Genomic DNA, 27,058 nt, shown 5'->3' with positions numbered 1-27,058 from the left:
GATCTTACACTATTTAATATGAGAGCGAGAGGGATCGCACGACACGAACTTCGAGTTTCGAGTTTCATAGTAGCCCTGCAGGCGAATGGCGTGTGTCCGTAGTTTTCTAAGAACGCCTCTTCGACCGAAATAAAACGTTTTGTTATGGTTACCACAAAAAACCAAGAATAGAATATTTATTTATAATTTTGACTTTGAACAAACATACGAGCGGACTGAGCTAAATACAAAAGAAGAAGCTGTTTTTTTATTAACATGTATGAGTAACATTGAATCCCTAAAAACAATCGTTAGTCTTTTCAGATTGCAACATGGTTTTCATAAACCAAACGCTCACAACGACATTCGTTATTCAAAATAATAATGTTTTGTTGGAGTTTTGGTTGGATTTCTTGGTTATGGCTCAGCCCGATCTACTGTTTTTAAAATGGAGAGTTCCTTTATTGATTATCGTGATAAAACTAGAGCCGAAAGCGATTCCGATACAGAAATTATCGATGATAGTATCGACGAATCTTTTATTTTGACGACGAAGACTCCTTTGAAAAAGAACCACACGGTGATTCCAGATTCTGAGGAATCATTAGTTGATGGTAAGCTTTTGTAATTATAAGTTTTGACTTACATTTAGCTGAGTGCACTGTGTCTTTTTTCGTAGGATAACATCACATCACATCACATGAATCTTGACCATGTTTGAAATAATTTACCTAGAGCTACTAACAAAAATGAGATCTATGTCATCTTTATAAATAAAATAAATTATTATAATTATTATTCCTCACGAACAGGTAAATTTGGTAATGAAATAGGTAATTATTCAGAAACATCTTTCAATCCTTTTTGTACAGAGATGCAAAAAAAATATTAAAACACAGTCTATCTGAGATCAAACTTGCTCTTTATTTTATTAAGTGCCAATCCAAGTATAAAAAGCGAATAATGTCAAATATGTCCCTTGCTTCTAACAGAGCCATATTTCAGACTGTTCGTAACTTATTGTCGGGATTCCGCCTGTTCTTGTGCTGGCTAACACACGTGTATAGGTTAGAATCGCATTTTCTATCGCGTTTACACCCTCAAATCGAACTGAGTTTCTAAATTTTCTGTTGGTGGTGGTTTATAAGTGCTAGGTAAGTGTTTGTGTCAGTCCCGTGATGTCGAGTGTAGGGGATGACGAGCCGCCCGACAGGGGCGGGACTCCTCTGCCCCCAAACTTTTCCGCAGACCTCAATTACGTCCCCCGTGCTACCGTAAAGCCAGGTAGCAAGCGCCCCGCTAATATCCCTTCCGAACCCGATGATGTTAGCAAAAAAACTACGTCGCCAAGCGCCTCTAAACAACACACGTTTGTTCGACCAGGATTCGAGAATGGATCGGACCTAAAGTACTCGGAAAGTGACTCAGGCCCATTCGTAGTGCAGGTTTCATGTGAAATTCAAAACTCGCCCTCACATGTACGTGGTCTTAAAATGGCTCAGACAATTTACAATAGCAAAGTGTCAGGGATAAAGGAGATGAAAAGTGCAGGGAAAAATAAATTAAATATCTATTTTACCTCCGCCCGGGAAGCAAATTTATTCATTGAAAATCCCGTAATAGCTCAACACAACCTAGTAGCAGCAATCCCGAGGTTCCAGGTATCACGCATGGGTGTGGTGCGACAAATTCCATTAGAATGGACTTTGGAAGAGCTAATTGATGCCATTGAATGTCCATCTGGAACAGGTACTGTTATAAAAGCCAGGCGTTTAAATAAAAAAAAGTACATTGATGGTAAACCATCTTGGGACCCAACCCCTACAGTGGTATTAACTTTTCTAGGCCAAAACCTCCCAGAAAAAATATACGTATACAGCATGTCAATTCCAGTTGACAATTACAAGCTCCCTACAATTCAATGCCACAAATGCTGTCGATTTGGCCATGTCAAAGACCAGTGCCGTTCAAACCCAAGGTGTGCCAAATGCGCCCAGAATCATGCAACATCAGATTGTACAGTTCCTGATTCGGATGTGACTTGCCTCTACTGCTCTGGTCCCCACACTGCCACAGACAACAGATGCCCCGAATTCTCCCGGCAAAAGTCAATAAAAACCGTTATGTCAATTGAAAATATAGGTTATGTAGAAGCTGCTAGGAGATTCCGTCCTGTCCGTACTTCATATGCGGACAAAGCCAGACAAAATTTTTCGCCAGACTTCCAACAGACCCCTCACTCCCAAACTGTAGACTCTCAAAGCCCTCCTGGCTCTCCCACTCAGTCATACAAAAAAACGGTCTACATTGAGCGCCGTCCTAGACCCCCCCCCAGCAAATCCTATGATGCACAGGCTCACCAGGCTTTTACATATACTCCAAAATCATCTCTCCCTAACGGCTGTGCTCTGGGATACCATGATAGTCCGGCCCCAAATGACAATTTGGCAGAATTGATCACCAAAATGCTGATAAATCTTCTATCGAAATTCTCGGATATAATACCGTACACTGTTCTAGAAACCCTTCAGGGTCACATAAGCACTGCTATAAATAAAATCATTCAAGACGGCCAATCACAGCCTAATACAATGGAACTCTAGAAACATAAAAAATAAAAAACATGAATTAGCATACTTAATAAACAGTTATAACCCAATCATCTTTGCCATCTCGGAGACCTGGTTGAGGCCTGGAGCTCTTTTTAGAGTAACTGGCTACAGCTGTCTCCGGGATGACCGAGATGATGGTTGGGCAGGTAGTGCCCTTTTAGTAAGAAGGAATTTTCCTTTTTCCCAACTCCCTATCCCTCCCCATTCTCCCGGGTTAAATGTTGTGGCAGTTCGTGCTCTCAACATTACCTTTGTTTCGGTTTATGTTCCACATCCTGCTCCTGCCCTTCTGCAAGAATTAACCACCATCCTGTCCTCCCTTCCCGCTCCATTTCTTGTTCAAGGTGACTTCAACTGTCGTCACACCATGTGGGGCTCCCATTGTTGTGACCCAGTCTCCACCTACATTCTAGACCTTGCTGATGTAATTAATCTGTGTTTTTTAAATGATGGAACTCCTACCCGCAGAACATCTCCTTTACAAAATCCAAGTGTCCCTGATTTAACTCTCGCATCTCCAAATTTAGTCCATTCCTTATCATGGTCAGTAACTTCCAACTCCCTTGGAAGCGACCACCTCCCTATTGTAATAACGTTATGCAACTCCTCCATCCCCACCCCCCCTAAGCAAGACCCCCTTCTAAAATATAGGCTGCCTGGTGCAGACTGGAGCAAATTTCGAGAAATTTTGAATGATAATATCAGGAATATCCCACCTGTCACTAAGGACAACTTCTTGATCATCTATTCAAACTTTATAGTAGCACTCACATCCGCTGCCGATGATTCCATTCCACTTAAAAACTCTGCCAGGGAGAAAGTCCCCTCCCCGGCCTGGTGGGATGCGGAATGCACAGCTGCCATCAAGGAACGGAAGAAGGCCGAGACTCTCTTTGCAGCAGACCTATCTATAGAGAGGTACCTTGATTTCCAACGCATTTCAGCTCGCACTAAAAGACTACTTAGCAACAAAAAGAAACAGGGATGGCGGTCCTTTTGTGAATCTCTATCCCCTAGGACCCCTTCAACCTTAGTTTGGAAGAAAATTAAGGCGTTCCGGTGCTCTCAGAGTGATACCAATGTTAGCTCAAACTCTGTTTCCTGGCTTGACGACTTCATAGCTAAACTGGCTCCTCCCTTTGTCCCATCTCAGGATGGAATTGGGAAGTACTCTTCCTCTTCATCTCCATCTGACAGAATGAGTGAGCCTTTTAGCTATGAAGAACTATGTTGTGCCCTGGATCACCTTCAAGACTCCGCCCCGGGTTTAGATGGCATCCCATACTCTTTCTTTACCCAATCTCCCAATAGTGCTAAACAGCTATTCCTACAAATCTTAAATGAAATTTACTTGTCAGGGAAGATACCGGAGGAGTGGAAAGTACAAATTGTAATACCTCTTTTAAAGGCAAACAAGGATCCCGCTGATCCGAATTCCCACAGGCCTATTGCTCTCTCCTGCGTACCTGCCAAAATTATGGAGCACTTGATAAAAAACAGACTGGAATGGTTTGTAGAATCCTCCAACAAACTGTCCAACACCCAATTTGGGTTCCGAAAGGGTATGGGTACCATGGATAGCCTAAGCGTTTTTACTTCGGACGTCAGAATCGCTTTTTCCCGTGGTGAGCATTTGGTTGGCGTTTTCTTGGACGTTAAAGCAGCTTATGATAATGTAGATCTTCCCATACTCAGGCAGAAAATGCTCAATCTGAGTATTCCGGCGAGGACTATCAACATTATAAGCAATTTGCTCATGGGTCGCTCTATCCGTGTCCGCTGTAACGGAGTATTATCCTCCCCATACTTTGTGTGGAAGGGACTTCCACAAGGATCAGTCCTTAGCCCTCTTCTCTACAGTTTATATACTGCGGATCTCGACACTTCTGTCAATTGCTTCTGCAAAATTCTCCAGTACGCGGACGACATAGCTCTATACACGTCATCAAGATCGGTCACCGATTCTTCCAACTCCCTGAATTCTGCCCTCTACTACTTAGACTCGTGGCTTAGCGACCACGGCCTCTCTCTTTCTCCAGAAAAAAGCAGTGTTGTCGTTTTCACCCGTAAAAGGGCCGTCCCTGAAACAAACGTTCAAGTTAATGGCCTGCCAATTGCGAACCACGAAAAGGTAAAATTTTTGGGATTAATTTTGGATTCAAAATTGTCGGGAGTCGACCATTTAAACTACGTCAGCCAAAAGGCGGAGAAAAATATAAACATCTTGCGTGCGCTATCTGGGGTCAGGTGGGGCTCCCACCCGTATAGCCAGAAGCTTCTCTATAATGCTATTATAAGAAGCCACTTTGATTATGGAAGCTTCCTTCTGGAGCCCTGTAGCAGATTAGCACTGTCGAGATTGGATAGGATTCAGGCCAGATGCCTGAGAATAATTACAGGAGCGATGAAATCCTCTCCAACCAAAGCTCTACAAGTGGAATGTCTGGATCCCCCTTATCACCTCCGTAGACAATACCTCGCAGATCGCTTTCTGTCTAAAACCATTCAGACATCCTCGCACCCCCTGCTTCCCATAATAGAGTCCCTTGCACAATATGTTTCCACCTCACCTTATTGGACCAATAAAGTGAAGCCACTGCTCGTTAACAGCTTTCAGAAAACACAAACCCTTCCTGTTCCACTCTTTCAAAATTATAAAAACCCACTTTTTGAAACAGACTATGATAGCCTGATCTATCAACCAACTGTCCTTCTCAGCCTCGGTATACATAAAAACCAACCTAATGCTGACGGTTTCTTCAATAGGGTGATAGGAGAAAACTGGTCTGACTATCTTATCATATTTACCGATGCTTCAAGACTATCAGAAGGCGGCCCTGTGGGTGCTGCTGTGTGGATACCAAAATATAAAATAATTTTAAATTTTAAGCTTCCTCCTGGCAATTCTGTATTTTCTGGTGAAGCAGTGGCCTTGCTTGAAGCCATTCTTTTTGCCCACTCACATAAAATCTCAAAATCGCTCATACTCACAGACTCCTTAAGCTGCTTGCAGGACATTGTCAAGCGGCCATTCCATGCTAAAGACAACTTCTGCATTACTTTACTAATTAAAGAAATCCTACACAAATCTCACCTCGAAAGCCTAGATATAGTACTGGCCTGGATCCCTGGTCACTGTGGCATAAAAGGCAACGAGACTGCGGATATGTGTGCTAAAGAGGCCATCGAATTAGGCTGTGATAAGTATAAGAAGTGCTTCCCACGCGACGTAAGAGCTCTCGCATTACCACAAATGCGTGATACATGGAACTCCTGCTGGCAAACTACTCGAATTTGTGTTGGTAAACATTACGGGAAACTCCAACCTGATCTGCCCACAAAGCCGTGGTTCTTTAAAACAAAATCGATTCCCAAAAATATCACATCCACTATCATTCGCCTTCGTCTCGGACATGTATGCACACCAGTCTTCCTCGCCAAAATACGGGTTCGAGACCACTCCATATGTGAATGCGGCATGGACGAGGGCACCCTCGAACACATGTTCTTCCATTGCTCCAAAATTGTTACCCCCCTATATGACCTCCTCCCTCCTGATATCCCTCGCCCTATCAATTTAAATTTCCTCCTTGCGATAGCGCACACTCCTCTTATAACTGTATTATGTAAATTTATAAAAATTAACAAACTATTTTTGTAGGTAGTTTAACAAAATTTATGTTTGTGTTGTCTTATTCTAGATTCTCATCCGAGTACCGCACGCCGAAGCTACCGTACAACGGCTAACCGATAGTGTCTTTTCCAACCTCGACATTGGCGGAATCATCGATAGTATCGATGGAGCTATACTTCTAAGAATTGAATTGAATTGAATTAACTTATTGTCACTTTATGTTAATTATAGATGAATCTGACGAAGTTGAGGATAAAGTCTCCAAAACTCAAGCTCAAAAGCCAGTTATGCAGCAAAGCATCCAAGAATCGGTAGTATATAGCAGTGATGATGGTAAGACTTAGAAAACTTTTTTACTTTTTTAGTTAATTGAATGCCACCTTTTCGAAAGGCACTGGTCTTCCTTTGGGACCATTTGCAATTAGTTTTATTATTTTCTACCTGCTGTATCTAGAAATTTTGCAAGAATATGAAGCAGTCGTCATTTCACATTATGATTAACATTTCATTCAATCTAATGTATGCAGCAGACATTCTAATAAATTTTACATTTGTATATAATTTTCATTGGATCATTTGTTGTCATTAGTAGATTTTATATTCAATACCTAACAATATTAACACATTCAGTGCCAAGAACCCGCTAGGCGCATTCTCTGTTCGGAAAGCGGAAAAAAACGCTCATAGCGAGTAGCAAATGCGGCAGGAAATGTGTTAACGATACACTAATGGGCTAATGCATGAATAAAATAGAGCAGGTTTCTCAAACTTTCGGCTCCACATACCCCTGTTAAAGTTTCCAGGTGACAGCGAAACCCTTAACTAATTAAATCCCCCCTCCCCCCCTCCCTAACCTCCCAAAGAAAACAATAAAATTGACTGTTGAACAATGAAATCAGTCGCGCGCGCGCCACTATGTGTGCCGCACGTGCCTGCCAGCCATTACATAAATCTTGTCGCGAACCCCCTGCCGTCGAATGGCGAACCCCTAGGGGTTCGCGTACCCCACTTTGCGAAACCCTGAAACAGAGGAACCTAAGCCTATTACATTTCATGATGTAGACATGATATCATTATCAGATCATTACTAACTAACATCCTCAGGTGCAAGCAAGCAAGCCAGTAAAGCACAGTCACAATCACAAAACATGTCATACACAAATGTTGATCCAAGCTCATCGGAGGAAGGTAGTATACATTACTTTTTCATAATTGATTAAATTTCAATGTTTCTCTTAGAAATACCATGTTATCAGTAAGGGTCTGTTTCACCACCCATTGATTAATTTTAATTGATGGATAAATGTGATAAATTGTCTCTGTCTATTCAAACAAAACAAACAGAAATGGCATCACATTTATCCATCTGATAAACTTAATCAATGGATGGTGATACAGGGGGTAAAAGTAAACACTAGCCAAAACATTATTTAAGCCAGTTTTTATCAAAGTCAAAGTCAATGTTGAAATATCTTTATTCAATTTAGGCTATAACAAGCACTTATGAATGTCAAAAAAATCGACCTTCTTTTAATAGATGCAGTATCACCAGAGTTGGTCCCGAAGCGGCGTCCCCCACCGCGCCCCAAGTCCCTCAACTCCAGCACGGACTCCCCAGTAGTGCGAAGGGTCAAGAAACGCATGATTTTGTTAGACTCGGATACAGACAACTCTATTATCATAGAGAAAAATAAAAACAACAAAATGAAATGCATGAAAGATACCCCTTTGAAGATTGAGAATGGGAAAGTTGGTAAGGGTAATGACAGTGAGGAGAGTGATGCAAGTGACGATAGTGGGACAGAGGGCAGTGATGAGGACGATGAAGATGATGAAAGTGATGAGACAGATGATGCTGCAGATGAGGATCAGATGGCGATGTCCCGTGCGACGCGCATGAGTATTATGGGCATAATACCGAAACAGAATGAAAGTGATGAGTCAGATTTTATTGAATCTGATGATGTGAGTATATTATTCCTTGGCAATATGATAATTATTATCCATTTATGTCAAGTAACTGTGAGATCTATTCTATCCTCCTGAGTACCCCGGTCTTCACTTGAGGGCATACATTTTTTTTAACTTTACTTGATTGATGTTCAAATTGTGAAAACTATTCTAGATTCTAGAAATCTATTCCATACTTCTGTCTATTGTAAAGGTGGCGTGGAAGACGTCACACTGGCCTCATCAGGCCCCCTATTTCTTACCTTGGAAAATCTCTACTACATGTAGTTTCTGTTTAGTTAGGGTTTATTACTACGTGTTGCTGCTCTCTTTGCAATTGTTGTATTGTATAGATTATATTTCCTCGCTTCATTCTTCATATTTAAGTTAACATTTGTAGTTTATTTTAACCTACCGGCAACTATTTGCACGCTTTTTTAGAGATTTTCGAAAGAAAAAGGACTTTTATTGATTAAAAAACCTACCTACATGTCACGTGGTCTTTCCCACCCGCCGAGCCTTGCTCGCTATTTGTTCATTATTTTTTCGTGCAAGGCAACAGACGCACGCGCCTACTGTTACGATTTAAAAATTAATAATAAATAAGTTATAAAAATACATCACAATTATGCCAAAACGTAAATCAACGCTCACGATAGATGAGCAAATTGAGCGTTTACCAACGCAAATTAAGGAAATTACAGTGCTTACCATCATCATCTGATGAAAGTTCCGGTAAGTGTAAACATTTAATTTTGTGTGTAATTGGAAGTATGTGTTACATTTCTTGAACAACCCTACGTACCCATAGGTAGTAGGTATATATATATTTTCTTCCACCATCATGCATTTGATCGATGGATTAAAGGTTATTCCAAATGGAAACAAACCTAGCCTGGGGGTTGACCGTGAGCCAACACGAAGGCATTTTAGCATGTAAGACATGTTATCCTAAATCAATAGGTACATGTTAATATGCAATTACCTAATTCTGAGTCCTGTCCGTGAGACTAGACTGCAGTTCTGTTAAGCAAATCTACCCACATTTAGAAATTATATTTAATTATATTTCTAATTTTTCTCCTTTGGTCGTACAGAAAGCGAAGACTTTCAAGAAGTACCGATGGACGACGCGATCGGCCTAGAAGTCATAGTCCCGCCATGCTCGCCTGAAAGGGCGCAGCCAACGGACGACACAAACAACGGTACTACCCCTCCGGAGCATACCTCCGTTGAACCTCCGGAACCTACGGTTGCCGCGAGTATCACATCCCCGTCTGATCCAGTCTCCGCCCAGGTGCCAGAATTAGATCCGGAGCTGCTTTCCGCATTAGGGGAAGCCACTGAGGACTCTCCCAAACTGGGACCTAAAATACACGAAAATTTATCCCAGCGATGGTTGCCTTTGCTACGTAAGGGTCTAGCGAAGGATACAAAGGAGAAGCTCCTAAAAGATTACCTCATTCCGGAAAATTGTACGCTATTACAAGCACCCAAGTTGAACGCGGAAATTTCCGCAGCGGTCACAGAAATGGCTCGAAACAGAGACAAGAAAATGGAAACTGGACAACAACAATTAGGAATCGGAATCACCGCTATAAATCGGGCGATGACAATTCTTTTAAACAGCGACGACAAAATCTCGGCCATTAAATCCTTGAGCGACAGTTGTCGCATATTGTCCGATCTACATTTTTCTGAGACCCAGGCACGTATAAAACTCATTACACCCGGTCTAGCCAAACCCTTTTTGACGGTTGTACAATTCACGGAAAGGGACGATATGCTATTTGGTAACAAATTGCAGGAAAAAATCAAAGCTTCAAAAGCCATAGAGAAGCAGGGTCTACAGATAAAAAGCCGCTGGCAAATGGTAAAAACACAACGGCTCCTACACCTTCGACGGGCCCACGCACTAATTACCACCAGTACCAGGGAAACTGGACGGGCCCTTCGCGCTACCCGTCGAACAGGGGGGGCGGGAGGGCAGAGGAAGGCGGTTACGACCGCGCGCAAACCCCAGGCGCAACCGCAGTCGAGACCAGCGGGCCAGGCCAAGCTCCGCGCCTCGACCCAGCAGTAAATCAGGTACTACTACATGCGGGTAGGATAAAATATTTTTATGATGCTTGGTGCAAAATAACTTCAAATGCTGTTATTTTAAACTGGCTAAAGAATGGCTATTCCATACCTTTTAAGCAAAAAGTGGTACAAAACGTTGTTCCCAAAATAAATTGGTCAAAAACAGAAAAAATTGACATGACATTAGCTATTCAAAATTTACTCGAACTAGGGGCTATCGCTCCTTGTTCGCCGAACAATGACCAATTTATTTCGAAAACGTTTTTAGCACCTAAGTCTAACGGAGAAAAAAGATTTATACTAAATTTAAAAAACTTAAACCATTTTGTAGCCAAAGATCATTTCAAAATGGAAGATCATAGAACGGCAGCCAGACTTATCCCGGAACAGGGATTTATGGCCACAGTGGACCTGAAAGAGGCTTACCTACTCATACCCATGGCGGAATGTAGCCAAAAGTACTTGCGCTTTCATTTTGAAGATGATCATTCGGATATTGTTACTTTCGAATTTAAGGCCATGCCTTATGGACTTTCCGTGGCTCCAAGAACTTTCACTAAGATAATGAGGGAAGTCATGACACATTTGAGGTCACAAGGTCACAAATCTATATTTTACTTGGACGATATATTGTGCATAGGAGACGACTACGACGAATGCTCTCGTAACGTTACAGAAACAGTTAAATTACTTACGGACCTAGGCTTCGTCATTAATTTCAAAAAAAGTATCTTGGAGCCTCAGCAGTCTTGTAGATTTTTGGGATTTAATTTTAATTCACAAGACATGACTCTATCTTTACCAACGGATAAACGCAAAAAAATTGCAGCCCTGGTACATAAATTTTCTTTACGCTCATCCTGTACAATAAGGGAATTATCTCAAATGATCGGCACGCTCATCGCCGCGTGCCCAGCAGTAAAGTATGGGTGGCTATATACAAGAATTTTGGAGAGACATAAGTATTTATCTTTGCAGCGCCTCCATAACTATGACAGGAAAATTAACTTGCCTAAAGTAATTTTAGAAGATCTGAACTGGTGGAAGGATCAAATACCTTCATCCTCCTGTTCCATGCTAGTCCCCGACTACTCCCTAATTATATACTCGGACGCGTCGCGGACCGGCTGGGGAGGGTTCTGTAATAACATAAGAACTCATGGAGCATGGAGAATAGAGGAAAAAGAATTTCACATTAATCAGTTAGAGTTACTAGCGGCTTTTCTGGCGCTGAAATACTTCTCGCAAGACGAACGAAACTGTACGATTTTATTGCGCATTGACAATACGACAGCCATAAGTTACATCAACCGCATGGGAGGTGTGCAGTTCCCGCACCTCAACGAACTAGCTCGGCAAATTTGGCAGTGGTGCGAGAAGCGAAACATCTGGCTCTTCGCTTCTTACATCAATACGAAAGATAACGTGGAGGCCGATAAAGAATCGCGTAGAACTAATCCAGATACGGAATGGGAGTTGTCAAGTTCAGCATTCTTTCGAATAACAAAAGAATTAGGTCAGCCAAACATTGATTTATTCGCTTCTCGAGCTAATGCCAAATGCCCGCGTTACATCTCTTGGCGGAAAGATTCAGATGCAATCGGCATCGACGCATTCACCATGAACTGGAGTCATGATTTTTTCTACGCATTTCCCCCGTTTTCGGTGATTTTGAAATGTCTACAGAAAATAATACACGATAAAGCAACGGGGATATTGGTGTTCCCCGTATGGCCATCACAAGCATGGTACCCATTACTAATGGATTTAAAAAAATCGGACATTGTGTTAATGAATCCTAAAGAACACCTTGTATGCTCCCATTACAGGAGCAGACATCCACTGCACGAGCACCTTACCCTGGGTGCCGCAGTGCTATCCAGCTAGCTTACGACCGACGAGGCCTGCCAACCGAAGCCTGGGAACTCATGCTTGGATCTTTAGCGAAAAGTACAATTCAGCAATACAACGTGTCACTAAAATTATGGTGGAGTTACTGTTTGCAAAACAATAGAGATGTGTTCGATTGTTCAGTCCCTTTAGTAATATCTTTCTTGACCGAACAGTACAACAAAGGGGCGTCTTATGGCTCCATAAATAGCCATAGGTCAGCATTATCGCTGTTCTTAGGCAATAGGGTTGGCTCAGACGAGCACATTAAAAGACTCCTCAAAGGGGTTTTTAAAATGAGACCTAACTTACCAAAATACAGTTACACATGGGACCCTAAAACAGTTCTTGACCATATTGCTGAATGGTTCCCAAACACTGACATTTCTTTGGAAAAAATTACCAAAAAACTAGCAAGCTTGTTAGCTTTATGTACCGCGCATCGGGTACAAACTTTATCCCTAATCAAGACTAATAACATTAGCATAGACCTGAACGGCATTACAATTACGATTACAGATATAATTAAGACATCCATGCCCGGTAGGGAACAGCCAGTACTGTTTCTACCATTTTTTAAGGAAAACCCCAAAATATGCCCTGCTACGGTGCTCCAAGATTATATCTCGGTAACGAGAAAATTAAGAAATGAGAACACCGACCGCCTCTTAATAACTGTGAAGCGTCCTCATAAAAACGCGACAGCACAGTCAATAAGCAGGTGGCTCAAGCAGGTGCTAGCCGAGAGCGGCGTGAACGTGGCGTTATTCAGCGGACACAGTACACGCCACGCTGCCACATCAGCAGCCGCCGCCGCGGGAGTCAGCATAGAAGTCATCAGAAAGACAGCCGGCTGGACCAGCGGTTCACAAACTTTTGCAAAGTTTTACAATCGGCGAGTCATTAGCGAAAATAACTTTGCTAGACAGGTCTGTGGCTTACCTGACGACAGTTGTCAAGTTGATTCTTATCTTAATCACTGAAATTAAATTCCTACTTGTAAGATCAGAGGTAGAACACCGTTAATTATACTCCTAAATAAGAGACTGTTATTAGTATAAGCAATTATTATTATAGTCTGATTAAGACCTTAGCTATTATTATTCTTAAAAATAATTGTTAAGAATAGTAAAATAAAAGGATTAGCAAAATGCAAACTGTTTATTGATGGTCAACTGCTCTCTGAACATCTACAAATGTTAACTTAAATATGAAGAATGAAGCGAGGAAATATAATATATGATCAAACGAACTTCACAAGCGAAGTTCGATCATTATTATATGACTCGCTTCATTCGAATATTTAACTACCCACCCTCCCAGTACCCATTTAAGTTTCCCCATCAACAAAACAGGGAAATACTAGTTACATCTCTGAAAATAATGAACAAATAGCGAGCAAGGCTCGGCGGGTGGGAAAGACCACGTGACATGTAGGTAGGTTTTTTAATCAATAAAAGTCCTTTTTCTTTCGAAAATCTCTAAAAAGCGTGCAAATAGTTGCCGGTAGGTTAAAATAAACTACAAATGTTAACTTAAATATTCGAATGAAGCGAGTCATATAATAATGATCGAACTTCGCTTGTGAAGTTCGTTTGATCATATAATATCACTCAGTGACTAACGAATATACCTATGAATTCACAGTTGATTTAATATTATAATACTAACTAATCAGTGATTTTTAGAGTTTAAAACGCAGCATCGCTGGCTCAACTGAAAGTCTCACAGAATTACCAGCAGTTGACTTGACATGCCAGGTGCCTGCAAAGTTGACTACGCCTGCGCAAAAACCACCACAGACAACCACTGAACAACAACCTCTGAAGACACCAGAGAAACCAGAAACTGAAAATCTCAACGACTCCGTACTGACATGCTCACCTATCGCCAGTCCTTTACACAATATAACAAATGAATTGAACAATTCAAAACCTAATTCTCCTGTATTAGCTCAGTTTACTCCGAGGAGTATTGAACAGAGGTCTTTAAAGGATAAGGTGCTGAGTAAATTGATAGCGGATGACGCGGCGAACAAGGAGAATGCGCGGGTCGATGATGATGATGTCACGGTGATAGACTCAGTGACCGATGTGATAACACTTAGCAGTGATGATGATGAGGTAAGTTGAATTTAACTTCTTCTTAAACTTAAGAGCTACACTCTTGTCGGTCGAGTAATCGCCACTACGCACGGTCTTCCACCAGCTGTTTGACTTCCTGATAGGTACGACACGACAATAATTTAACTTACAAATTTAAAATAAATAGACATTAGAAGTTGCATACGTGCGACTCAGTCTCCTTCCGTGACCTCTTAGTATGTCTCTAAACATACCTTGTCTGAGGATTCGGTTCGCTCTTAAGAATTATGATGGAGTCGGGTGTCTGTCTTGACGTTGGTCAAAATCAAACCATCTCACACACACACTATATAATGGCTATGGATGAAACCACTGCACATATGAAACTCATATTTTTTTTTTACTTGTTAAACCAAACAGATGAAGTTAAACGATATTCAGCCAACTACAGGGACCGACTGATGATTCACCCAAACCCGTTATCCAGTGTACTTTTGCAGCCAAATCCGATTAAAAGACTCAAGAGAGCTGATGTGCTGCCTTACTAAGGGGAGACAGAGCAGTGGCTCTGCCTTGCCAAACCCCAACCTCTAGCAACACACCTGATTATAGTCTAAAAGACTGATTGCAGGTTTAACAAGGGAAAAAAAAAAAACTTGTTAAACTAATTATTTAATGGGAAGCATAATTTTGATTTTTATAATTATGTCTGTCTGTCACAGAGCTGTATCTTTTGAACTGAAAGAGGTAGACACTTGAAATTTTCGCACACCATCTATTACTAAGGCCGATAATAAATTGAAACAAACATTACTTTTTTTTTTGATAATCCCACGGCTTACATTCCGCCGGCTTTTCCCTGTTTTATATTGACCAAATTATAAATTGAAAAACGGCTCTTGAACTGGTAGTTTTGATAAAACCGTAAAGAGGCGAGATAGCTGCAATAAATGTAAAAACGCCTCTGAATTTAAATCAAAATAACGAGGGTAGGCATGACATCTTATTTAAATAAAAGTCAGTTTTAAACAAGCTAACGGCAGAAAAACGTGGCAATTAATGTAATAATTTTATTCTTGACATAGTTCTGATTTATTATTTATTTTTATTTAGAATTAAGTTTAAATGTTTGAAAGTGCTGTGCATTTATAATTAAACCAAGCATGCCTCGGAAATCAGTCAGTTTTGCAGACACGGTAAGGCTGTCCATTATGAGTCACTAGCTTATTTCCGTAGCTTGGCCTCCTTCAAATATCTTAGTTTTCTGTCCTATGTGTATCTACCTTATAGTCAAGCCGAGCACAACTGTGGCATGTTGTTCTCGTAGCGACTCACGGCACTTTTGACCCCTCTGTAATTTCGTTCTGGGTTGTGGATAAAGCAAGTTTGATTTTCTAGTAGGTATACCTTATACATGCCTATAATACATTATGGTACTTGTCTACCAAGATTCTAATCTCTAGCTTCTGTGGTTTAGACTGCGTTGTCTTTCAGTTCGTCAGTCGCGGTACTGTTATGTTAGGAAATTTATCTTGCATTTTTTTGGTAATGAGCAATCACAATAAACCAATTTGAACCCAACCAATTTTTTAAACAAATTGATCTGCATTCATTGAAATTTTTATAATGCCCTGTCTAAACCGGGAATCGAACACGCCGAACATCGAACTGTATCTGATCTGCTCAATCATATGGAATTAATTTAAGGAATCAGGCGTTACTTAGCGGAGGTCCATATCAATGAACTAAAACGAGGTATCATCCTCCCCCCCCCCCGTCGCGCGTGAGCAAAGTAATTGTTTTAGTTCATTAACAGTTGTATTATATTACTGTAATTCCTGGTTTAAACAGCGCATTTTTCAAAACACTGTTTAAATTAACACTGTTTAAACTCTGTTTAACAGTTTAAATTGTTTTTAAAATTAAAATAAAGCTTTCTTTCAGTAAAATTGTCTATCTCCAAAATTTAAGATACTTTACCTCCATGTGGCATAGTCGTGGGACGCCCTGTATACTGTCAGGTTCAGCTACTAAAGTCGCTATCTCCACAGATAAGTCCCCCAAAGACCAGCATCAAGAAGTCCCCGAAGACCCCGAAGGCCAAAGCGGACTCCAGCACGTCCCAGCGCAGTAAGGACAACACGATCCGGCAGTACCTGCCGCCGCCTAGCTATCCCAACCAGGTGGGGCAAACATGTCTAAACATGTCGGGCATACCTCGCCTATTAATACGCGAGTGACCCGTGTTCTTAACTTATTTTAATAATAATGTCTGTGTGTTCAGGGTAGTTTTAATATTTTCCTTGAGCAACCCGGGGGAATCGTGTTGTTACGACTAAGACGCCACGTCATTGATAGACGATGTAATCGATGTTTACAAATTAAAATAAAAAAAAACCCTTCTGAACGTCACAATATTATACATACTACAGCTTTCTTAACGGCGTTTTTTTCTCTATTCTGTTTAGGCAATAAATATTCATAGTTTCTTTCATCCAGGTTGTATACGTGAAGAAACATGTGCGAGACAACGAACTTAACAAGCTTAACGGGCTGCAAGCGGATCTCCAGAATATCAGGGTACGTAAAAGTACAGTTTTATATGTGGTAGAGCCTCACTGTAACCACTTGCTGGCTGCAGTACGAATGGGCCGGCTCGACCGGGTTAGTACCACACTCACACAGAATACCGGCGTGAAATTGTAGTTTTGCTACTGTGTTTCGTACGGTGAGTGGGAGATTAGGGCTTTAGGCCGGCAACGCACCCGCAGTCCTTATTATGCTGTAGGTGTCCATGGGTGGCGGTGATCGCTTACCGTCAGGTGACCCGCATGCGCGTTTGCCAGCTATTAAAAAAAAAAAAATCCTATAAATATGAAATAAAGATTTTTTTTTTTTTTTTAATTTGATTAAAAAAAAAGTCGCCAACAAATGTATCATAGCGCGCGAGGTACTCCAACCTAAATTTCGGAGCAGCATTACATTTTAATAGATTCGTTACACTACTTAAGGTTGATAATATTAGAACGTGCAATTTTTCATAAATATACTTAACAGCGACTTTTCAATAAATTCGGAACACATAATTATTTGCCATAAATGTTCTGATTTTTTTAAAAAGTCTCTGCTCTTATATTAACTGTTCCGAAATATTTTAACTGAGATGATTTTAAGCGCTTATTCCTAAAATATTAGGAACCTTTACCTACTACCCTGAAAAGTGGCCCGAGTCGATAGGATAGTAGTTAATTTTACACTTACTAAGTAAAAGTTTAAGCGACATTAAATTATCTTGCGTCTTCGTCTAGAATCTTCTGGAGAACATGGACGTGACTACTCTCCCGGATGGCGGGTCGCGGCTCATCATGCGACTAACGGACCTCGAAGAGCAGGTAAACTTAACCCTTAATAAGGCCCCATTTATTGGAGCATTGCCACATAATCAAAAGCAGCTATCGAGTACATACCTCACAAATAATATTTTAAGGCTAGTCGCATTTTCAATAATTACAATGGAAATTGTGACGTATTTTGAAATTAATAAGGTTTAGTTTCCAATTCAATGCAAGTGGTCGCTAAATCGCCTCTACCTTATTAAGGATTAATCGGCATAATAAAATGTAAAGCAAAGTTTAGGAGCTGTTTCACCTCCCATTGATTAGTCTAACTGACGGTTAAATGTGATTCCGTCTCTATTTGTCGTGTTCGAATTGACGGAGACGGCATCACATTTAACCGTCAAGACTAATCAATGGGTGGTGAAATAGCCTCTTAGAGCAAGATGGGGAAATAGATTTAGTGATGGGCCATATACATACAATAATTACGCGGAGTAATATTGAATAAATAAAATATCAAGTAACAAGAAAAATAAATCAGTGAAAGATGAAATTTTGACTAATAAAAGCGTCGAAATTAGGCTCCAAAGTTACTTGAAGTAACTCGTAAAACACTCGAGATGACTAAATGAACCTAAAAGAAGGCCGGCAACGCACTTGTGACTCTTCTGGTGTTGCAGGTGTCCATGGCGACGGTAATCGCTTACCATCAGGCGATCCGCCTGCTCGTTTGCCCCTATACCATAAGAAAAAAAAAATGAATTTAGATGACGGGTTTTGATTGCGGGCCGGATTAAATCTTGTCGCGGGCCGGCCGGACTTGGCCCGCGGGCCGCTATTTCCCCATCTCTGCCTTAGATTCTTAACTTTAGACGAAGCCAGTAACGCTGGCGCCGTCCCCAGACAAGCCAGCGCTGGCCTGCCCGTGTCGTTTAGATGAGGCCAACTGGATTAATTTCATTCCTGTATTATTCTTGCGGAGGTAACTAGCTTGAAAATATTCCTGCCAGTGCTTGTCTTGAAAGACTGTTTATACGTGACCATTAACAACACTGGCTTCGTCTAAACCTAGGTTAACAATGAATCAGTCCTGTACACACACTGTGTGCTGGTTTGCTCTCAATGTTTTCCTTCATCGTAAATTCACAATACCGTCCTTCATAGTAAATTTCGAATATAATTTCGCACATAAATTCTGAAAAAACTCAGAGGTGCGAACCCATAACCTCTGCTTTGAGGTCATAGGTCTCGTCCTTCTACGTTTCTCTTCATAACCATACCGTAATTGGCCACGGTACAGTAATTACCCACTTGAATTGAATCAAAAAATACAAAGAAAACTGGTGATAAATCATAATAAATATCGTGCTAATTATAATAATCTAGTCGTTTTTATCATTAAATTATTGTATTATTGTTGTTCATACAAAAAAATCATGTGGGAAATTACTGTAACGTGGCCAATTACTGTATGGTTTACCGTTTTCCTTTTCCGTAGTTCGCTGAGCAACTTTAAGCCTATTTTTAAGGGCTATGGTGTGGCATCACTGGCATCACATACGGGTTAGGCAAAATTAAGCATTTTTTTTTCGGTGGTTAGGTGCGACGGCAAGGCGACCGCGTGGGCAATATGGTGGTGGAACCGTCGCAGCCCGCGCCGGCCGACGTGGCGCGCGACGGGTTCGGCCAGGGGCTGTCCTGGGACGACCTGCAGAAGGCCAGCAATGCCGTGCAGCCCAGGATGTTCGGCAAACAAGGTTCGGTTGGCTCATTGCCTAAATTCGTGTATGCAATCTGCTACTTCTTTAAGTTACCGCACCCTAATGAGGTACATATATATATATATATATATACTATATATAGAAAACCATTGTACACTATATATATACATACATATATATATATATATATATATATATAATATATAATAATATATATATATAATATATATATATATATATATATATATATATATATATGTATATATATAGTGTACAATGGTTTTCTATCGTATTTTATCAGAAAAAATTGTATTTATCGAGTTCTCTCTCAATTAGCTTCATTGTAGCTGTTCTTCGTTTTAGCTAAAAAAGGAAGTTTCTCGAATTTTTATTTTACGCGTGCGTAATATACCTAACTACACGTTCACAGTCACTATTAAACAGTAAAAGTTAAGCCACTGGTGTCTTGGAGAAATTAACTACATTGGACCTGTTAAATTTGCCCCTAAAATTAATGGAGATCAAAAATAACACGTTTCGTAATGTTTTTGTTGGATTTAGCCAAAAGTTGATTACCTGTATTTTCTAACAATGAACTGAGCCGTCTATCGAAGTTAACGGAAATCCATAGTTAGACTTGTATTCCACCACAGCCATGTCGACGCATCTGGCGGAGCGCAACCTGATCCTGGACAGACTGCGCGACCTGCACGAGTCCCTGGCGTCGCGGCCGCCCGAGGAACAGCTCGATAAGGTACTGTGGGAACCCCTCCAACCCTCGCCTCGTAGTAAGCGCCAGGGAGTTGCGGACGAGCAGCCAAGGGTTTTGTAGCTGGTGACAGCCCGGCACTGTCTGTCACGTCAAACAACTGGTGAATCCGTGGCTTCATAGTGGTCAGTGCATTTTCAACATGCATTCTGTTAATATGTACAATTTTAATAAAAAGTTATAAAAGATACAGCCGACGTTAGGTGGTAGGACCTTGTGCAAGGTCCGCCCGGATTGCCACCACCATCTTGCTCGCTAATCGTGAAGCAGCAGTGCTTGCACTGTTGTGTTTCGGTGTGGAGGGTAAGACAGCCGGTGAAATTACTGCCACTTGAGGTATCCCATCTTAGGCCTCTATGTTGGCAACGCATCTGCAATCCCCCTGGTGTTGCAGGTGTTTATGGGCGGTGGTGATCTCTTACCATCAGGAGACCCACTTGCTCGTTTGCCATCCAAAGCCGTCCACGGCCCCCTTTGAATCATTCTACGCCCCTAAGTAACGCCCCACCGGTTATGAATACCTGCTTAAGATTAAAGCGCTAATAATCGCCTTGTTTCCTCACTCGAAGAACAGATAACCTTTGGGGAGGAAAAGTGGCGACCGCGAACCGGAAGACGAAGCGTTGGCTGGCCTCCCTGGACTGACGTGAGAATTGCGGGTAACCGGTGGATGCAAGTGGCGAGTTGTCGTTCATTGTGGCGTTCTAAGGGGGAGGCCTTTGTTCAGCAGTGGACGTCTTCTGGCTGATGATGATGATGATGGATCCCCTTGTGTGTGCGCAGGCGCCGAGCGCGCTGAAGACCGCTCTAATGGCGCACCAGCTGCACGCGCTTGCCTGGCTGCGCTGGCGCGAGACGCAGCGCCCCGCCGGCGGGATACTGGGTCTGTATTTACCCTGAATATTTAAACTAGTATGTAAAACGTTGAAAGCCGACGAGTCCCATTAGATATTTCAGAGCGGCCAGTGAGCACATGCGAGTGCATTATTATTAAGGTATTAGAGTTCATGTATGTGGGAACCAGTTCGTGAATGAAACGAAGCAGTAGTTTGTAGTTGCCTTTATTGGCCAGCGAATTGGAAAATAATGATACAAATCGTATAAAATTACGTTACAAAAGAATACACAATGAACACACACGTCTGTTTACGTTCTTCGTACGTCGTCAACTGCCATAACATCTCATTTGTTCTTCACTCAAACTCAGTATTCATTCTTCGTTCAAATTCAAACGTACATCATCTCATCACGCTTCAATACACGCATACCACACTCCACATGTATTGATATTTTTGACCACCTTGGCCGCTCCGAAATATCCCTTCGGCTACCATCTTTTAAAGATCCTAGCAAGTGGTGCCGCCATTTTGTGCAAATTCTCACAAGTGGCATGACTTTTGATACACTCCCTATACTGTTGACAAAATTCGGAGATTTTATTATTTCATGATAGATATTCTAATATCCTCACGAAAATCACACAGCTACACGTAGCGTTACGCGGCGCGACTTGTTCGAGCGAAACTGCGAGCGTGCATGCCGGGCGGTGCTCATAGCCCTAGTGAGTTAACCCACGCCGGCGTGGGGTGTTTTGATACTTACAGATTCGCAGCTATATCGCGGAGTGCGCCGCGCCTGGTTATAGGTAAAGGTGGTAATAGCAGTATGGGTGTATGGTTCTTAAATATTACAATGGCAAAGAAAGGAAGTATCGGTGATATCGGTGGTGATAGTCTCGGTGATTCTGCATTATCTTGACACTATTCGGTGAATCTGTCTCGTTTGTGGACCACTCATAGAATCACACGCGCTTAGAGTAGGTACTCGGTGAGTGTCAGTGTTGTCTTTAAAGTACTTGAAGAATCTCACACGCTAAGAGAACTCGGACTCGATGAGCCTGTCTTATGTTGAGAATATTTGCGGATCTATGTCGTGGTAAACCATTTATCTGTACCGCCTCTAAAGCCTCGAAGAGTCTCACATGCTTAGTTTACTTGGGTTCGGTGAGTCTGTCATGTTGAGAATATCTGATGAGTCCGTCCCGCATCTAAAACACTATAAAAATTTCAATACCAACTTCACTAACTCTAAAGCCGAGTTTAGAATTGCAAGAAAAATCGCGCAAGTTGCATTACATTGCGAGGCCTTAAAGCCAACGAGTTTGTAGTGGCCAATCGAGCGCCGCAATGTAATGCAACTTGCACGATTTTTCATGCAAGTCTAAACTCGGTTTAACGCTGGAAGAGTGGTTGTGCCGGTTCGCCGAGCATTCCCTCCACAGCCAGGGCAAAGCTGTAACGGTGAGAACATTATTAACTATTATATTTTCTTATATGGTTTTTCTACCTTTCAGCTGACGACATGGGGCTGGGCAAGACCATCACGATGATATCCCTGATCGCGAGCGACAAGGAGATTCGTGATGATGATGATGATGACAGCGAGGAGGATGACGGCGAGAAACCTCGGGGGCGATGTAAGTTGCTGTTGGTCGGGGGTTGTTCGAGCGAGCAGTTATATTTTATTTTGAATCCTGACCGGAGCGAGCGATTCTAGAGTAAAATCCTGAGCGCAGCGAGGGATTCCAAATTAGAATCGAGAGTGCAGTGAGGGATTCAAAATAATGGTGTTAACCATGGGCTATGGTAACACTACCATAGTTTTTTCTTTTTAATTTTCTGTGTCACTGTGGTTTTTTCTTTGTCATCCAGTGGTAAAAGGCGGCACTCTAGTGGTATGCCCCGCGTCTCTGATGTCCCAGTGGGAGGGGGAAGTGAAGAAGCACTGTCTGCCGCACAGGATCAGCACGTGTCTGCACCACGGCGCCGCGCGCGCCGCGCAGCCGCAGCGGCTCGCACATTGCGACATGGTCATGACTACCTATAACATACTGCAGCGGGACAGCGAGAAGGTAACTACCCTCATAATCCCGGCCTATAGAGCGGGTAGTTTGAAGGACTCGCGCTGTTAAGGAGCGGCCACACCGGTGTTTAAAAAACGGTGACGGTACGGAATCGCAGTGACGCATCATGCATCGTATGTGCACCGTTTTTATCGCTTGCTGTCTACACCGCTGCTTAAAATACGGAATCGCATTGGCGTGTCAGGACTTTACCGAACAAAAGTCGTGACATATACGGTACGTCACTGCGATCCCGCACCGTTTGAGTATTTTGAGCCCCTGTGTGGAGAGCATGCAATAAAAACGGTGCACATACGCTGCGTGATGCGTCACTGCGATTCCGTACCGTCACCGTTTTTTAAACACCGGTGTGGCCGTTTCTTTAAGGGGACCTCTACTCGTGACACGGCCACTGTAATGTGGGTGAAACGTCGAGGTATTTATTACTCGTTCTTTAGCGTGATAATTCCCGATTGTGTTAGTAAATAAATACGTTTCTATACGTCCCATTGCTGGGCACAGCCATCATATACGTGAATGAAGAAAAATCGGAAAAAAAATATACGATATCAATTGTTGTTCAAAAATTTCAGTTTCGTTAAATTTACTCTATTTCAGAAATGAGAATTCATACAAAAATAATAAACTGGGGTAAATCTTTTTTTTTATTGTTTTTTTTCACCTTAGTTTTCTTTTCTCGACTAATTTTACACTTTTGAACCGTATGTAGGTGGGAGTGATTTTTATAAGGCATTATGCACTTTTGAACATGAAACTACCGTGAGACTCACTCATATTATTATTATGATATTGTAACGGATAACTCACGTCTTAAACCGATGTTGTTAGTGTTGTGTGCTACCCTACATTAGACATTGACGATAAAAATGCGGGTAGTTGTGCGCTGGTGTCAGTTTCGTCGGGCAGTCGCGCGAGCAGTGTCCGTGTTGCGGCAGCCGGGTCGCGTGCTCCTGCGAAGAAGGGCTACGAAATAGCCCGAAACATGTCGAGCTAAACTCGGTTTAAGACGTGAGTTATTTTTTAAAATATCATTTAATATTCATTATGCGTTTGTTGTACAGCAGGGCGTGTTGATGCGCGTGCAGTGGCGTCGCGTGATCCTGGACGAGGGCCACATCGTGCGCAACCACAAGTCGGCCACCTCGCGCGCCGTGTGCGGCTGCGCGCGCGCCGCCGCTGGGCGCTCACCGGCACGCCCGTGCACAACAAGGACCTCGACCTGTTCGCGCTGCTCAAGTACCTGCGCTGCACGCCCTTTGACGACCTCGCGGTGAGCACTGACCACTGACCGCTGACGCTGACCACTGACACTGACCACTACCACTGACCACTGACGCTGACCGCTGACCACCCACTGGGACTACCGACTGTCGACAGCCGTGCTGGCCTAGCCTATCGGTTTGACTATCACCTCTCAAGTAGGTTCGTGGGTCCCGGACCGCACCTCCTGAGTTTTTCGAAATTACATTTGAAAACACCACGAGCTTTACGGTGAAGGAAACATCGTGAGAAAACCTGCACACACTTGTGAAGTAATTCAAGGGTATGCGTGAAGTTCCCCATTTGCACTGCAGTTTTTTGAATGTATTAAATGTCAGTAGGATGCCATTGGATGTATTTCAAAACAATTCACAATGTTATTTAATTACTTACATTACAACGACACTTTTAACATGGTAGATACGCAATTTGAAATAAGGATCGCCATTGCCATCGCCATGCAGGTTTAAAATTAAAAAAACCAAATTATTTCGAAACATCCCTTTCATATAGTAATTATTAATAATTAATTTTGTAATACGGCTTACATATTAATGTCCGGTTGTAAGGTGATGTCCATTGGCCACTTTGTGTATTGCTCCAATGGCTAAACTTAGTTCCACTAGGGTTCAACAGATGGCGCTGGCTGCTAATTAGATCGCGCTAACGTTTGGTCTGCATAGATACTAAAGTAAAATTCACGCGTTGGGCTGTATTATCATCATCATCTGCTAAGATTAAAAAAATTTTTGGCGGGAGCTCCTTTCTAATGCGATGGGAGTTCCTTGGATTTACTGTCAGTGCAATGAGTACAAATTTGAAGGTCCGGCCACATGTAGAGACGTGCAGTCGCTCGCAGCGACAAATATGTGCCCTATTTCACGAAGCTACAAGTTTCAATTTACAAGCGGTAGTCTTTATTTAACAGTATGCATTGAAAAGAGACTACCGCTTGTAAATTGTAACTAGTAGCTTCGTGAAATAGGGCACAGGTCGTGTGACGTGATTTTGAATTTCTGCGACTCAAAAAAGTAGCGCCAAGTTGCCGCGTCGAGCAGCAGCGTCAAGGTGGCTGCTTGTAGGAATGATCTTGGTCTTGGATGCTCTTTTCTTAATGTCATTTAGTGCAGTCGTGGCAGTGGTACAAATAAAGAAATTGCAGTGAATGAAAAAAAAGTGTTTTGCCGTAATTCAATATGTAAATACATTTTTGTAGGTACAACTTTATTTATTTTTTGTAGAATCATTTCTATTTATATCATAACCAACACGGATTATTTAATGTCGTTTATTTTATAAACATAATACCAACACGGGAATAGCATTTATATTTGGAACAGTTTAATTGGTATCGCGGGATAAACGGCGTATCCATATGATTTTTTCTACTTGACATTGAAATCCCGCAGTATGGCCACAAAACAGATAAGTACAGAACTCAATCTACATACAAGTGCGCTCGAGCAACGCAAACATAGACACTGCTCACGGACACGATATCTCGGACCGGTTAGGACCAGTGCGAGCGCGAGTGCCATCCGCTTCAGACGCGTCCGTGAACTTTTTTGTGCAGTAATGAAGCAACAAAAAATAAGTTATTATAACTGTTCAGTGAACGGTTGTTTAAATTCAACATTAAAAGTGAATTGTCGCTTTTTAACCCCGATGCAAAAAAGTGTGTTATAAGTTTGACCGCTGTGTTCTGTCTGTGGCACCGTAGCTCTTAAACGGGAGGACCGATTTCAGTGCGGTTTTTTATTGAAATCAGGTTTTCTAACAATGGTTTTAGACGTGTTCATCAAAATCGATTTAGCCGCTTTAAGATATTGAACTTTGAAGTGACAAAGTCGGGGGTTTTCCAACTTTTAAGCCACCAGTGGTAACAATGACATTAAAATTAAATATTTTAGTTTTTATTAATTATAAGTATTCCACTCTTCCCGTTTCATTCTCAACAATGAGGTCAAGCGCGCACCACGATTTAATTTTTGCGAGACGATTTTTAAAATCGCGTTGCTAAAATATCGCAGAAAGTTCACTGCGCACTGCGATGAAAATTCGATGATTTGTTCGTTCTCAGCATGGATTTTCGTACTAATCGCTCTTCTTGCTTATTGCTCCTTCGGAGGAGTAGAAAAAAGAAAAAAGAAATGATCAATGTTGGACTCATCCTTTTACAGCTGAAAAGCTTTTACAGCTTTTTTTATCTGAAACATAATAAACGGCGCCAATATCCTTATAAACATGTTAAAAAGCAGGTTCCTACAGGTTGACGCTTGGAGAGCGAAATGCCGACCGAGTACTGAGTACCGCGCGGGTCCGGCCGGGGTGAGATTTTATTATCGCAGTGCGCGCGGGGCTATGCAGCTCCTTATGCTGCAATTCACTTTTGCGACAATAGCATCATGAGCAATCGCGGAAAAATGTGACAAATCACAATTTTTAAAATCGCTGCAATTTTTTTTCGAATGTGCGCGCACTTACGTATAACAAAACGCATACGTTGCATTTTTGCGACAATTTGTCTCACGACAAAAAATCGTAGAGCGCGCTTGGCCTTCGAGTGGCGACCACGAATCGGAAGACGAAGCGTTGGCAGGCCTCCCACCAGGTGGACTGACGGCATCGTAAGAGTTGCGGGAAACGGTGGATGCAAGTGGCGAGTTGTCGTTCATTATGGCGTTCTAAGGGGAGGCCTTTTGTTCGGCAGTGATGATGATTTAGGATTAGAGCACTTTGTTAACCCATTCATTGCCGAGCGCCAGATTACACTTTGCCGCAATGCCGACGCTTCTGTAGACAGACGCCATCGGCGT

The 27,058-nt window shown here is 42.0% G+C and overlaps 1 protein-coding gene and 1 pseudogene across 1 annotated transcript in view; both read left to right on the top strand.

The window, feature by feature from the left end:
* Positions 1–27,058, top strand: part of LOC141432476 (transcription termination factor 2-like) — a gene marked incomplete in the record, with an annotated part of 75,071 nt that overhangs the window by 33,665 nt on the left and 14,348 nt on the right.
* LOC141432914 (uncharacterized) lies at positions 8,879–10,258 on the top strand (annotated as a pseudogene).

Source organism: Choristoneura fumiferana, chromosome 11 (assembly GCF_025370935.1).
Source record: "Choristoneura fumiferana chromosome 11, NRCan_CFum_1, whole genome shotgun sequence".
Classification (NCBI taxonomy): Eukaryota; Metazoa; Arthropoda; class Insecta; order Lepidoptera; family Tortricidae; genus Choristoneura; species Choristoneura fumiferana.
Note: the sequence above shows the minus strand (reverse complement) of the source record. Positions and strands in the feature narration are given on the sequence as shown.